Raw genomic sequence first — 15,221 nt, 5'->3', positions numbered from 1 at the left:
CAAAAATTAGCTGGGTATGGTGGTAAGTGCCTGTAGTCCTAGCTGCTTGGGAGGCTGAGATGGGAGGATGTCTTGAGCCCGGGAGGCGGAGGTTGCAATGAGCCGAGATTGTACCACTGCATTCCAACCTGGGTGACAGAGCCAGACCTTGTCTCAAAAAAAAAAAAAGAAAAGAAAAAGGAAAGTACTGTCTGTCTTAAATTTTGCTGCAAATAAAAATGTACTTTGGATTATTTATTGTTGAACTTGAGAGATAGAAATAACATCAGATATATTTTTTCTTTTTTTTTGATAATTAAATTTTTTTTTTTTTTTTTGTAGAGACAGTGTCTCACTATGTTGCCCAAGCTGGTCTTGAACTCCTGAGTTCAAGTGATCCTCCTGCCTTAGCCTCCCAAAGTGCTGGGATTACAAGCATAAGCACCACACCTGGCTGAACATCAGATATTTTAAAGTGTAGCCCAGAGTCTAGTTGGTAAATGTTACTTATATTGGGACTAGTATTTTCTAATGTTTCTGGGATATGCTCCCTATAAAATGAAATGTTTTCCTGGAAAAATGCTAATTAGGATTGCATTCCTGGCCAAAGACATGACATCAAATAAGTAATAGACATCACCAGCAATGAATTTTGAAAAGCAAAAAATACTATTAACCTATATAACCATTTAAAATTTAAAAAATTATGTTCCAAGTACCTCTATTTTCTGAGCTAGAAGAAACCTTAGAGGCCATCTGATGATAGATTCCCAGAGCTGGATGGATCCCTAGAGACTACCTAATCTGACTTTCTGTCCACTGCATGGATTCTTCTAAAAAGTATGTCACTTATTTCCCTACCTTATTAACTAAATAAGCAGAACATCATAGAGCTTTTTATTTATAACAGTCATTCTTTGATAGTCAACTCTTAAATGGAGACTTGAGATGCTTAAATATTGTACTACTGTGCTTATCTTGTAAAGATTTCATAAAATGATAGTATTGGTTATTTTAAAAAGGCTTTGGCTTATGCTGAATTATACATGTAGCACCAAAATGTTACAACTCTACTAAATTTCCTTGTTCTAAACTATTATATTAGCTATAATAAATATTAGTCATACATGTAACATGTTTAATGACCAATAACTTTCTTTGTCTCCTTGGAATTAAAGAGGGCTTTTAAAAGATAATTTGACTGATCCATGCTTCTTACAGTGTGGAGCTTTGCAATAATGATTTTTTAAATATGTTTTTCTTGTGATAAACAGGTATTTTTTTAAATCTGCTGGGTGTGGTGACTGAGACCTGTAATCCCAGTACTTTGGGAGGCTGAAGCGGGAGGATCACTTGAGCCCATGAGTTTGACACCAGCCTGGGCAATATAGTGAGACCTTGTCTCTACAAGAAATTAGAAAACTAGCTGAGCATCATGGTGTGTACCTGTAGTCCCATCTACTCAGGAGGCTGAGGTGGGAGGATCACTTGAGTCTAGGAGGCAGAGGTTGCAGTGAGCCAAGATTGTGCCACTGTACCCCAGCCTGAGTGACAGAACAAGACCCTGTCTCAAAAAAAAAAAAAAAAAAATCCATCTCAATACCCCAATGTAATCAAAAGATTTCAGAGCTTTAAAATGAATGATGCTGGGTGCAGTGACTCCTGCCTGTAATCCCAACACTTTGGAAGGCTGAGGCAGGGTGATCGCTTGAGGCCAGGAGTTCAAGATCAGCGTGGGCAACAAAGTGAGACCCCCATCTCATATTTTTAAAATTAAAAAGTAAAAGGAATGATAGGTTCATTTTAGCTAGAAATTGTGGTAATTCCTCCATTGTCTCAAATGCTCAGGATCATGTCTGATTTGCCCAATAGCATTGGAAGTGGAAAATAATTCAATTGTAATTTCTCAGATAATTGTATACAACTAGAGTATAGATAGGCAGAATTGAAAATTATTAGTTGCTTGTCCTGTTTTGACTTCTGAAACAGAAGAGTGATCACACGAAGGTAGGAGAAGGGCTGGATGCGGTAGGTCACGCCTGTAATCCCAACACTGGGAGGCTGAGGCTGGTGGATCATTTGAGACCAGCTTGGCCAACGTGGTGAAACCCCTTCTCTACTAAAAATTAGCCAGGCGTGGTGGTGCGTGCCTGTAATCCCAGCTACTCGGGAGGCTGAGGCAGGAGAATCGCAGGAGGCAGAGTTTGCAATGAGCCGAGATTGCACTACTGCATTCCAGCAAAAAGTAAAAAGAAGGTAGGAGAAGGCTACTGTCACTGTATTGGGTATCTTTAGAGGCAGGGGCCCACAGCAGAAAGCCTTGCAGCCATCCCTCTTTCCAGAGGTGATCAGCTATTTCTTCCTTTTCCTCTCTCTCCTACTAGTACCTCATTTTCTACATTGATTTGTAGTGCTATTGCCAGTAACGTAATAGAAGCTGAGATACTAAGGGCTTGCTTGGCCATGGCTTTTTGAAACCCTCTTTATATCTTGGCTGTCCTCCATTAAATAAGGCACAATGTTTACTTGTATAACCCAGGGACTCTGAGCAGTCAAAATCCAACACCCACCCACCTCCCTCCCCACCCCATGCTCATGTTCCCTCTTGCTGCTTTTCTCTTACTGTGGTGCAGGCAAACAACTAGCATAAGGATAGCATAAAGAAGGAGAGTAAGCAAGTAGACTCTCTAGATCAAATTTCCACTACCCCCAATCGTGGTTTCGTCCTGTGATTCCTGAATGTATATGAATGAACTAGAGGTAGCAGTCTACACGGAAAAGGGAAGTTGGGGGTCACTTGTCTTGAAGAGTGCATGCATAGAAATTGTAAAATTAGGCTGGGCGTGGTGGCTCATGCCTGTAATCCCAGCAATTTGGGAGGCCGAGGCAGGCGGATCACAAGGTCAGGAGATCGAGACCATCCTGGCTAACACGGTGAAACCCTGTCTCTACTAAAAAATACAAAAAATTAGCCTGGTGTGGTGGTGGGCGCCTGGAGTCCCAGCTACTTGGGAGGCTGAGGCAGGAGAATGGTGTGAACCTGGGAGGCGGAGCTTGCCGTGAGCTGAGATTGCACCACTGCACTCCAGCCTGGGCCACAGAGCGAGACTCCGTCTCAAAAAAATAAATAAATAAATAAAAAGAAATTGTAAAATTAGATTGTATATTTTTAAGCTTTTGGGAAATGATGGAGATTATGGAAAGGATTGAAGTTCTGCTTGACCTTGCACTACTTGGCACATTTGGCCCACCATCCATTCAGGACTTACCCCTTGCTTCAATCCAGTATCTCAAATAGGAGCACATGGGTGTTTAGCTGCTTCAGTTCCTCCTGGGTCTGTGACCTCTGCATCAGCAGATTATCTGTTCACCTTCTTCCTGTCTCCTGATATCACAATAGATGAAATCATAGGAACTATCCTTTGTAGTTTTGCTCTTGTCACAATCTGTACCATTCATTCTATGTCTTTGAGACACTGGGGAATAGGTGCTTAGCTGGGCACTGCAGTTATGCAATTTTGCTTGTAACCAACTCCACTGTGCTGAAAGTGATTTAGAGAATGTAGTCTGATGTGGTCTGGCTCTGAAAAACCCATTTTGGGTTTGGGGACCTTGCTTATTGATGGTCTGATTTCAAGAGGCATACCCATGTCATTCTGGCTCTCAGGTGCACCCCAGCACCTTGCATCTAAGCCCTGTCATTTACTGTTGTTCCCACAGTACCACCATCTTTCTTCTCAATTCTAGCCCTGATTAGCCTCACCAACACCAAGATTTCAAGTTACCTGATAGGATTGTGGTAAAGTCTAAGTTTTCTAATACTTTAAAGAAATTACTCCGTTGCCTCCTGGCTTGCAAAGTTTCTGTTGAGAGTTCTGCTGTAATTCTAAATTTTGTTCATCTATATGTAATTTTTTTTTCTTGCTGCCTTCTAGATATCGTTTTTTTTTTAATTTTCAGCAGTTAAACTATGATGTGCCTTTTTTTTTTGATACAGGGTCGACTCTGTTGCCCAGGCTGGAGTGCAGTGGTGTGACCTCAGCTCTCTGCAACCTCTGCCTCCTGGGCTCAAGCAATCCTCCCACCTTAGCCTCCTAAGTACCTATCATTACATGCATGTGCCACCATACCCAGCTTTTTTTTCTTTTCGTTTCTTTTCTTTTTCTTTTTCTTTTTTTTTTTTTTTAGTAGAGATGAGGTTTCCCCATGTTGCCAGGCTGGTCTGGAACAACTGTGATCAAACAATCCTCTCGCCTTGGCCTCCCAAAGTGCTGGGATTGCAAGCATGAACTACCGTGCCCAGCCTCTGGGTGTGTTTTTCTTTGTATTTCTTTTGCTTGAGATTCTCCAAACCTCTTGGATCTGTTTGTTGTTTTTTATTAATTTTAGAAAATTCTCAACAATTATATCATCAAATATTCCTCTGAGACTGCAATTAGATTTATGTTAGGCCATTTGATATTGTCTCATGGCTCTGTTGGATGTGCTGTTTTCTTTTATACACTCTATTTTTCTTTGTGTTTCAATTTGGATTATTTCTGTTAACCTATTTCAGGCTTACTGATTCTCTCTTGTGCTGTGTTTAGTCCACCAATAAGCGTGTTGAAGAGATTCTTTATCTCTTAATATCATATTTTTATTTCTAACATTTTTATTTAACTCTTTTTTTTACAGTTTCCATCTCTCTGCTGAAATTCCCAATCTATTTATATATAGTGTCCATCCATTCCACTAGGTCCTTTAGCATTTTAATCATAGTTGTTTTAAAGTTTCTATCTGATAATATCAATATCTGGGTCATCTCTGGATCTGGTTCTGTTGACTACTTTTATCTCTTGATAATGGATCGTTTTTTTCTTACTTTTTATTTTTTTTGAGATGGAGTCTCGCTCTGTCACCCAGGCTGGAGTGCAGTGGCACGATCTCGGCTCACTGTAAGCTCCGCCTCCCAGGTTCACACCATTTTCCTGCCTCAGCCTCCTGAGTAGCTGGGACTACAGGTGCCCGCCACCAAGCCCAGCTAATTTTTTGTATTTTTAGTAGAGACGGGGTTTCACCATGTTAGCCAGTATGGTCTCGATCTCCTGACCTCGTGATCCGCCCGCCTCGGCCTCCCAAAGTCTTACTTTTTAAAATGTCTTATAATTGTTGATTAAATGTCAGATGGTGCATGTTAAAGAACAGTAGAAACTGAGGTAAATAGTATTTATATCTGGAAATGGGCACAGCTGTCTTTCTATTAGGCCATTAGTGTTGGGGGAGAGGCAAATAACTCTAATAAATAGTTGATCTGGGTTTGAGTTTGTTGCTGCTATAGTTACTTTCAGTATATCACAGATTTCAAATTCTTCAGGGGTGGGCTGCTGCTGCTGTGGGCTTAGTGTGTGGCCTAGAGTGCCAGAGTTTTTCTCAGTGTTCCTGCTCCACCCTCAGCTTTTAGCAGACTCTGCACACTTGTACCACCGATGATATCTCTTTCTCTCTGCTCCTGCCCCTCCTCAGCTGTAGAAATCTATTGCTTACTACTTTGTGCAAGGCTTATGGTTGAGGCAGGAGGCGGTTCTCCTCCTCCAGCCTCAGTCTCATGCAAGCTATGGGGGTGTGAGCTTCAGGGCTGGGTCCCCTTTCTCCGTGGCACTCAGACCTTGTTTTGTAATTGTGGGGTCTTAGGTGAGAGTGAGTTTCCTGTCCCTCTCTCACTGGCGGCAAACCTCTGCTTTGTATCAGTGCAGGATCATGGTCACAAGTGTGTTTCCTTGCCCCGTCCAACGGCAGATGGTTTTTGCTTCAACTCCTCCCTGCCTACAGCCAACTTTGTTGGCTGACACCAGGGGATAGGAGGTTTTGTATCACTCCCCTGGTGGCAGATGGCTTTTTCTTTATGTAAGAGAAGGACCTGGGTTTCATGTCTCTCTCACAGTGGTAGCTGGTTGTCAACTGCATGCCTGTGTCACCAAAAGGAGTCTCTTTCAGTTCTCCTGCTCTGTCCCCAGTTTTTCTTATGAATACCCAGTGGAGGCTATGAAAAAGAGCCAGTAATTTGGGCTAAACTCTCCTTGTATCTGTGGCTCCCAGTAATTCTAAGCTATCACACTAGCCCACACTTAGTCTTTAAGCATTTGTTAAAATTTCAGTTTTCTTCTCTTTTTTTTTTTTTTAATTTGCTGCTATCTTTCATCCTGTACTCTGCCCAAGGCAAAGTAGTTTGTGAAAGCAACGCTTCTTGGCTTTCTCTATCATAAGTGGAACTGGAACTTATTGATTGCTTTTTTTGTTGTCAAGTTTTACTTGACAGAAAATTGCTCTGAAATGTGTTTAATAGGTTTGAAGAGCTAAAACAAGAAACAAGATTAATAATTATGGAAACCGTAAAAAGAACAAAATCTCAAACAAAAACAAATAGCAGCTGAAATTAAGAACTAAATGGAAAGGTTTTATAGCAAATAAGATATAGTTGAAGACATAATTAAGAATACATTAGAAGAACATTTCCAGAAGGAAACATGGAGTGAAAAAAGGTCATAAGTACAGACAAGGGGGGTAAGAGATATAGGGGATACAATGAGAAGATTTAATATAAATGTATTTAGAGTCCCTGAAAAGCAGAGAACAGAGAAAATGTGAGAGAAGCAACTTTTTTTTTTTTTTTTTTTTTTTTGAGACAGAGTCTCGCTCTGTGGCCCAGGCTGGGGTGCAATAGCGTGATCTCACCTCACTGCAACCTCTGCCTCCTAGGTTCAAGAGATTCTCCTGCCTCAGCCTCCCGAGCAGCTGGGATTACAGGCATCTACCACCACGCCCGGCTAATTTTTGTATTTTTAGTAGAGACGGGGTTTCATCATGTTGGCCAGGCTGATCTTGAACTCCTGACCTCAGGTGATCCACCCGCCTCTGTCTCCCAAAGTGCTGGGATTACAGGCATGAGCCACTGTGCCCAGCCTAGAAGCAACTTTTGAAAAGATAATAGCTGAGGACTTTCAAAACTGGTGAAAAGCATTGTCACAGATTAAAAAACCCAAGCAGAATTTAAAATACATAAAAAACCCAGGCATATTCATAGTAATTGATAACCAAAGATAAAATCTTATAAAATAGCTAGAGAAAAAAAGACATCACCATCAAAAGAGCAACCACTAGACTTACTGCTGGATTCTCCAGAGAAATAATGAAACCCAGAAGACAAATGGAATATTTTCAAAGTGCTGAAAGGTAATTGATTGGTCAGGTGTGGTGGCTCATGCCTATAATCCCAGCACTTTGGGAGGCCAAGGCAGGTGGATCACTTGAGATCAGGAGTTCGAGACCAGCCTGGCCAACATGGCGAAACCCCATCTCTACTAACAATACAAAAATTAGTCGGGTGTGGTAGTGCATGCCTGTAATCCCAGCTACTCAGGAGGCTGAGGCAGGAGAATTGCTTGAACCCAGAAGGCAAATGTTGCAGTGGGCTGAGATTGTACCACTGCACTCCAGCCTGGGTGACAGAGCGAGAGTCTGCTTTAAAAAAAAAAAAAAAAAAGAGGGTAACCAATTGTCTAGAATTGCATGCCTAGCAAAAATGGTCTTCAAAATTAAAAGGGAAATAAAGGCATTTCAGGACAAAAAGAATTTATCACAAGTAGGACTGCATTAAAAAAAAATGCTAAAGACATCTTCAGGTGGAAGTAAAATAAACCCAGCTGGGGCCGGGTGCGGTGGCTCACGCCTGTAATCCCAGCACTTTGGGAGGCCGAGGCGGGCGGATCACGAGGTCAGGAGATCGAGACCATCCTGACTAACAGTGAAACCCCGTCTCTACTAAAAATACAAAAAATGAGCTGGGCGTGGTGGCGGGCGCCTGTGGTCCCAGCTACTCAGGAGGCTGAGGCGGGAGAATGGTGCAAACCCGGGAGGTGGAGCTTGCAGTGAGCGGAGATCGAGCCATTGCACTCCAGCCTGGGAGACAGAGCGAGACTCTGTCTCAGAAAAATAAATAAATAAATAAATAAATAAATAAATAAATAAATAAATAAACCCAGTTGGAAACTCACAGGGGCAAGAACAGGAAATTAGTGTAGAGGGTAACTATATGGATAAATCTAAATAAATACTGGCTGTATACAATGATGTCATGTGGAGTTAACACATATATATATAGACACACACACACACACATAGAGAGAGAGAAAGAATAAAACGCACAAGTGACATAAAAGTCAAGAGGTGATTTGTATTAGGGTTCTCCAGGAAAAACAGAACCAAGAAGAGAGAGAGCTATATGGCATATAAGCCATATTATATATGATAATATATAAGCCACTTTTAATTTAATTTTATTTTTTGAGACAGAGTCTCACTCTATCGCCCAGGCTGGAGTGCAGTGGCGCAATCTCGGCTCACTGCAACCTCCATCTCCCAGGTTCAAGCGATTCTCCTGCCTCAGCCTCCCAAGTAGCTGGGATTACAGGCACATGCCACCATGCCCAGCTAACTTTTGTATTTTCAGTAGAGATGGGGTTTCACCATATTGGCCAGGCTGGTCTCGAACTCCTGACCTCAGGTAATCTGCCTGCCTCGGCCTCCCAAAGTGCTGGGATTACAGGCGTGACCCACCATGCCTGGCCATAAGCCTCTATTTAATAATTAATATGTATGTCATAGGAGATAGATATTATATATATATGTTTTATGTTTAATATATGTCATAGGAAATACATAATCACATATAACATTCTATATGAAACATCTACATGTTATATGATCTATATATTATATATTCTGTATGTATTATATGTCTCTTATGACATATATTATATATATTTAGCATATAAATGTCTCCTATGACATACATACATACTGTAAGACATTGGCTTATGTGATAATGGCACCTGAGACATCCCAAGATGTGCATTTGGCAAGCTGCAGCCCTGGGAAAGCTGTCGATGTAGTTCCAATATGAGGGCAGGAGACTAATGCCCCAGCTCAGAAGTCAGGCAGGAAAAGTTTCATCTTATCACCCTTTTTATTTTATTCAGCTATTCAATTAATTTGATGAGGTCCACCAACATTGGGGAGGACAGTCTGCTTTATTCAGTCTACTGATTCTAATGCTAAGCTCATTCAGAAATACCCTCACAAACACACCCAGAATAATGTTTGATCAAATGTCTGGGCACCCTGTGGCCCAGTCAAGTTGACACATAAAATTAATCATCACAATATTCTTGGAGTTAAAATGTTTTAGGGTTGTTGCATTATTTGGGAATAAGATAAAAATTCAAGTAATATTGGAGACTAGGATTAATGTTGAAACCTTTAAGGTAACTGCTAAAAAAAAGTAAAAGAGGGTGTAACTACCAAACTAATGGAGGAAGGGGGAAATATCAATATAACAGAAATCAAGAAAAGAGGGAAACAGGAACACAGGACAGGACAAATAGTAACATGATATATTAAACTCAAATATCAGTAAGTAGATTAAATAGAAGAGGGAAAGAAGGGAGGGAGGGAAGGAGGGATGAAGGAAGGAAGGGAGGGAGGGAAGAGGGAGTGAGGGAGGAAGGGAAGGAAGTCCCAATTAATTTTACAAAGTCAGCATCATCTTGATGTCAAACCTGATGAACATAGCACAAAAATGAACTAAAAAACTCACTAAAAAATATTGAGAGCGAAAACAAAACAAAAATATTGAGAGTGGCAGGAGGCAGCCAAACGCCTAGGCAAACAGGGATGGGTCCCTGGTGAAACCCCATCTTCAAGCCTAAAAGCCTGAAACCTGCAGCCCAAAGTGAGAACTTCTATTCCTGTTTGCTCACTCTCTCTTGATTGGTTCTTTCTGAATAATGTCTTTTTACCAATCCAGTGTTGTCTTTTCCAAAACTACCTGTGGCCCACCACACTCCACCCACCCCCATCCTGTGCCTATAAAGATCCCAGACTCAGTCAGCAGAAAGGAGAGATGGCTGGACTTTGGGGAAGAGACGGCCAGATTTTGGGGAAGACTATCTGCTTTTCCCATCCCCTCTCCAGCTCCCCTCTATGCTAAGAGCCATTTCCACTGCTCAATTAAGTTCTCTACCCTCACCATCCTTCAAGTGTCCACACAACTTCATTCTTCTTGGATGCTGGATGGACAAGATCTCAGGACCCACCGAGTGTGGGGACCCAAAAAGGCTATCACACCGGCGCTTTGCCCTTGCTGTTAGAGGGCAGCCACCCCACGTGATGAGACAAGGGGCCAGCTGAGCTGTTAACACATAGCCATCTGCAGATGGCAGCGCTAAGAGAGCACTGTAACACTCCCCCTGGGGTTTTGGGGTCATGGGCACCCTCATCTCGGTGATGCCATGGGCCCTGCACAGAGCTTGCTCCCGCCAGTGCCCAAAGTGGCCAGCCAGATCCTGCACTCGCTCGCTCACTCCTGATCTGGCCATGAGCCCCACATGGAGCCTGCTCCTGCCGGTGCCTAGAACAGCTGGCGAGATCCCACACTCACTTGCTCATGGCTGGTTTGGCCATGGGCCCCACATTGGAGCTTGCTTCTGCTGGTGCCGGGAGCGGCCGGCTGGATCCTGCACTCATTCGCTCACAGGCTCCCACCCACAAGGGGTTGAATGTGGTGGGCCAAGCAAATGTTCCCTCCGGTTGGGAGTCCAGTGAAGGGGCCAAGAAAAATCCTGCATCAATCTGAAGACAAAATGTCACATATAGTATTTGTGGACTTAACAGTATGCTAAAAGAATAGTACACTTTGAACAAATTAGAGATTATCCTAGGAATTTAAGTTACTAAGAAATCAGTGTAACTGAGGCGACCTTTAGTTGTATAGCCATCAGGAGTTACTTGTCCTTTTAACAACTATGAATCTCACTGGAGCCCTGAGTCTGCACAACTGGGATTGTCCTTGCAGATACTTAGAAGCTGTACAAGTCTGCCCTGGCTATCCCTTCACCTGAGCTACTATTTCGAGAAAGCTGTCTACTCTGAAGGTTACCTTGTGCTGTAACTGTATTTCCAGGATGCTACTGCAGAAATTATAAAGAAAATGACTCAGATTTGTTTGTGTTAAAAAAAAAAAATCAACTAGAAGTAATATGCAGCATATATGACAATTCAAAAATCTTAATGTGTAAAGTGTTCTAAATGCAATAATGAAAACGAATTTTAATTTATAAAATTAAATTTAAAATAAAATTATTTAGAGGTAAATAAATATAGAAAAATAAAGCAGGGCATGGTGGCTCGTGCCTGTAATCCCAGCATTTGGGAGGCTGAGGCGGGAGGATTGCTTGAGTTCAGGAGTTCAAAACCAGCCTGGGTAACCTGGTAAAACCCCATCTCTACAAAAAAAAATAAAAAAATAAATTAGCTGGGCATGGTAGCGTGTGCCTGTAGTCCTAACTACTTGGGAGGCTAAGGTGGGAGGATTGCTTGAGCCCAAGAGGTCAAGGCTGAAATGAGCCAAGATCATGCCACTGCACTCCAGCCTGGGAGACAGAGCGAGACCTTGTCTCAAAAAAAATCAGCAAAGGAAAAGGTACAGAGAATTCTAAAACAAAGTTAGGCAGCAAAGATATGAATAGGTGTTCATATCTACCCACTAAAGAAACACAAATTATAGCTACATGGTGATACTATATTCCATCTAATGGACTGGCAGATATTGAAAAGGAATGATAATGTCTGGTATTGGCATGAGAACAATGAATTTATATAATATATGGTGTGAGTGCAAAGGGATACAAACTTTCTAAAGGGACATTTTCTTAATTATTTAGGCTTAATTCCTGGAAGCAGAATTGGCTGTCAAACAGATTGCCTCAAGGCATTTGCTGCTTTGAAGTTGGGTTGAAGGGTACATTCAGACTCAGATCCAATTCCACTCCTTCCATGACATCTTACATGATTTCCTTCTGCTCCTGACTCTTCATATTTCTTAAAGAAACAACTTGCCATAAAGGAAAAGGCAAGGACTTTGAAATCAGACCTGGGGCTTTCCCCCTACTTGGATAAGCGATTTGGTTCTCTGAGCCTTGGTTTCTACACCTGTGAAATGGGAGTTCATAATACTTGCCTCAAAAAAAATTTTTTTGCACAAATTAAGTATACAAAAAGCCTACAGCACAATACCCAACCTGGAGTATTTCATGCTGTTCAGTAAGTACTTGTCCATCTGTTTCCTTATGGGCTACACTGCACAAATTGGCTATGTAATTTGGCACTTGTTTATGTACCCGCTCATGCTGTTACCAGCTTCTTTATTGTTCTTTATTGTGTGTGATTGTTATTCCTCCTCTCCAGACTACATTGTAATCTCTTCCAATTCAAGGACTCTATCTCCTTTGTCCTTTGTACCCATAGTTCAATGAATGGTTTTTGAAGTTAGAGTAGCAGTTGTTTGAGAAAAGATAAAATACATTCCTGAACTACACTGTATGATGTTAGAAGGTGTCTTTGTAGCAGGTCTACAGAAAAGAATGTTTGAGACCTTGAAGAAAAGTCCTTCAGCTGCCCATAAAAAGTATAAATGGTAGAAACATAACTATTTAGTGGAAAGTGAGAAGCACTGCTTTGCCACTCATGAACCCCTCGTGTTAAAGCACTGAAGATTCCAGGCTGGAGCCAGTGCTGAGTACCATGAATTACTGCCCTTAAAACTAGCATCTCAGGTCATATATAATACCTTTTCTGGGCAAGAGTCCCATCTCCTTAATCTCTGCTAAATGAGTGTTTATTAGATCTGGCTGTTGAAAAATACCAAGTTAAATCAGACAGTTAAAAAAAATCAACATGATGCCCATAACTGGTTTAATTTATCTTCCCTCTTCAGTAATCCCACACATTACCTACTTATTTGCTGTAATGAACATGCCATTCAGCTAAAATAAGATTAACTGCTTAAACCATGGCATTACAGGCAGAGAACTTTAATGCCGCTTTGTGTTTCATTGTAAGGGTTCAGCAGTTAAACGATATGCTGTTGTCGTTTCTTCCATTGTAATCAAGACGGTTTCACTTAGGACTAGTGCTCCCCAGCTGATTCTCCTGATGGAACATTTGAAGCAGCAAATTTATATGTCTAAGTTACAGCCTGGCAGCAATAACAACCTTCTGAATCAAACCTGTTGGCCTCATCACCACTCAAATTGCACTGCTCTTTGTGAAGCCCCATCTGCTCTAATGGTGATGGAAATCTCGCCTGCCATGCAGACCAGGGATGGAAAATTGAAAGGGGACTTGGGCATGCATCTGGAAAATAGCACTGTGATGCCGCAGGTGGGATCAGGGTTCAGAAAATTAACCCACATTCCCCCACGTGAATGAGCATTTGCCTGTTCTCTGCATCAAAGTCAAATCCCACTTCTTCAATGGTGCTTTCTGGACTGTTCCAGCCCCACTCATCTCTCTTTTCTTTGAACTCATTATAATTATACATCTTCCTACATTACTTAAGGCCAATTATTTATTGATTTATGCAAATCATGTCATTATTTCCTCCGAGCTAACACTGTCTCTTCACTTAGACTGCAAGCTCTTATAAGTCAGGGACTAATAAATAACTGTGTGGTCCTGGGCCTATAGGAAGGGCCCATAGGAAGCTCCTTGACTGAGGGAAATACCCTCTGTGCACTGTGACCAATATTAAGATTCTGCCTGGATAGCCCAGAGTGGGGAAGCAGCTTCAGCTGAGTGTGCTTGAGCCCCTCTCCTGATCCTCCCTTCTCTTTCATGGAGTATATTTTACTCTTGTGGCTCATCACATCTGGCACCACAAAGAGAGTCAATATGATGACCCACAGATGTGTCCATCCATTTGTTCAGTTATCCACTCAGTAAACATTTATCGCTGGGCCTTATGCCTACAATCCTAGCACTTTGGGAGGTGGAAGGATCACTTGAGCCCAGAAATTAGAGACCAGCCTAGGCAACAGAGCAAGACCCTACCTCTGCCAAAAAACAAAACAAAAAAAAAATAGCCAGGTGTGGTGGTGCACATCTGGAGTCCCAGCTACTCTGGAGGCTGAGATGGGAGGATCACTTGAGCCCAGGAATTTGAGGTTGCAATGAGTTATGATCACACCACTGCACTCCAGCTTGGGTGACAGAGCGAGGTGCTTAATAATTAGTAATTTTTTAAAATTTAACTTTATTTTTTTTGAGACAGAGTCTCGCTCTGTCACCCTCTGTCACGCTCTGTCACAGGCTGCAGTGCAGTGGCGTGATCTCGGCTCACTGCAAGCTCCACCTCCCAGGTTCACACGATTCTCCTGCCTCAGCCTCCTGTGTAGCTGGGACTACAGGCGCCCGCCACCACGCCTGGCTAATTTTTTTTGTATTTTTAGTAGAGACGGGGTTTCACTGTGTTGGTTGGGATGGTCTCGATCTCCTGACCTCGTGATCCGTCTGCCTTGGCCTCCCAAAGTGCTGGGATTACAGGCATGAGCCACTGTGCCCGGCCTTTAATTTAACTTTAAATTAATGTTTAAATTAATAATTTAAAATAAAATAAAATTATTATTTACCAAGCACCTACTGTGTGGCAGGTCTTGTTTCTCTGGAATCTGAGAACTGAGAAACTCTTTGGTGGTATTTTGGCAGAAATGGCAGAAAGTTTGGAAGAGCTAGAAGAAAACCCATTTTTTCTTATACACTACCCTTCAAACCCAACTTTGGAGCAGGAGCAAACTTCTGCAGAACTTCCTTTTCCTGTGAGTTTATTCACCACTCCTCCCCATACTCTTCTCTCCTCCTGCTTAAATTGCCATGAGGATGAAGCTGCTCCTTCCCTGCCTTCCTGGCTGTGATAATAGCAGGCTATTGAATTTTCCGGTGTGAAATTGGTTTGCTCAGGTCGCCACTAGGCAGGCTGCACTTGCTAGGTTGGATGGGTTCCAGGTATGCTGCTGTGGGTGGGGTTTAGGTTGAGTCAGGATTCCTTCATTGGGTGGGAAAAGGGTGAGGAGGGAAGGAGGAAATTAGGTTGGTTTTACCTTCTCTGCCTAGGGGATTACATTAACTATTTAGCAAAAACAAGGAGACCTTCCTTGGTTCCCTCGCTCATTGACCACGTCTTAACCCTTCCAGGATAAAGCCAGAGCCTCAGATGCCTGTGGTTTGATCTGAGCCTGGGTCTGGGGGCATTGGAGCAGCTGCCCTCCAAGACAGACCTCCTGGGAACCCTTCTGGGAAACTGTCTTCACAGCTATGAATCCAATAGTGATGATCCCTAATCCCTTGCTTCCTTCATGTTCCTGCTAAAAATA

This window comes from Gorilla gorilla, chromosome 5 (assembly GCF_029281585.2).
Source record: "Gorilla gorilla gorilla isolate KB3781 chromosome 5, NHGRI_mGorGor1-v2.1_pri, whole genome shotgun sequence".
In the NCBI taxonomy this organism is placed as follows: domain Eukaryota; kingdom Metazoa; phylum Chordata; class Mammalia; order Primates; family Hominidae; genus Gorilla; species Gorilla gorilla.
The sequence above is the reverse complement of the archived record's forward strand: the minus strand, read 5'-3'. Positions refer to the sequence as shown.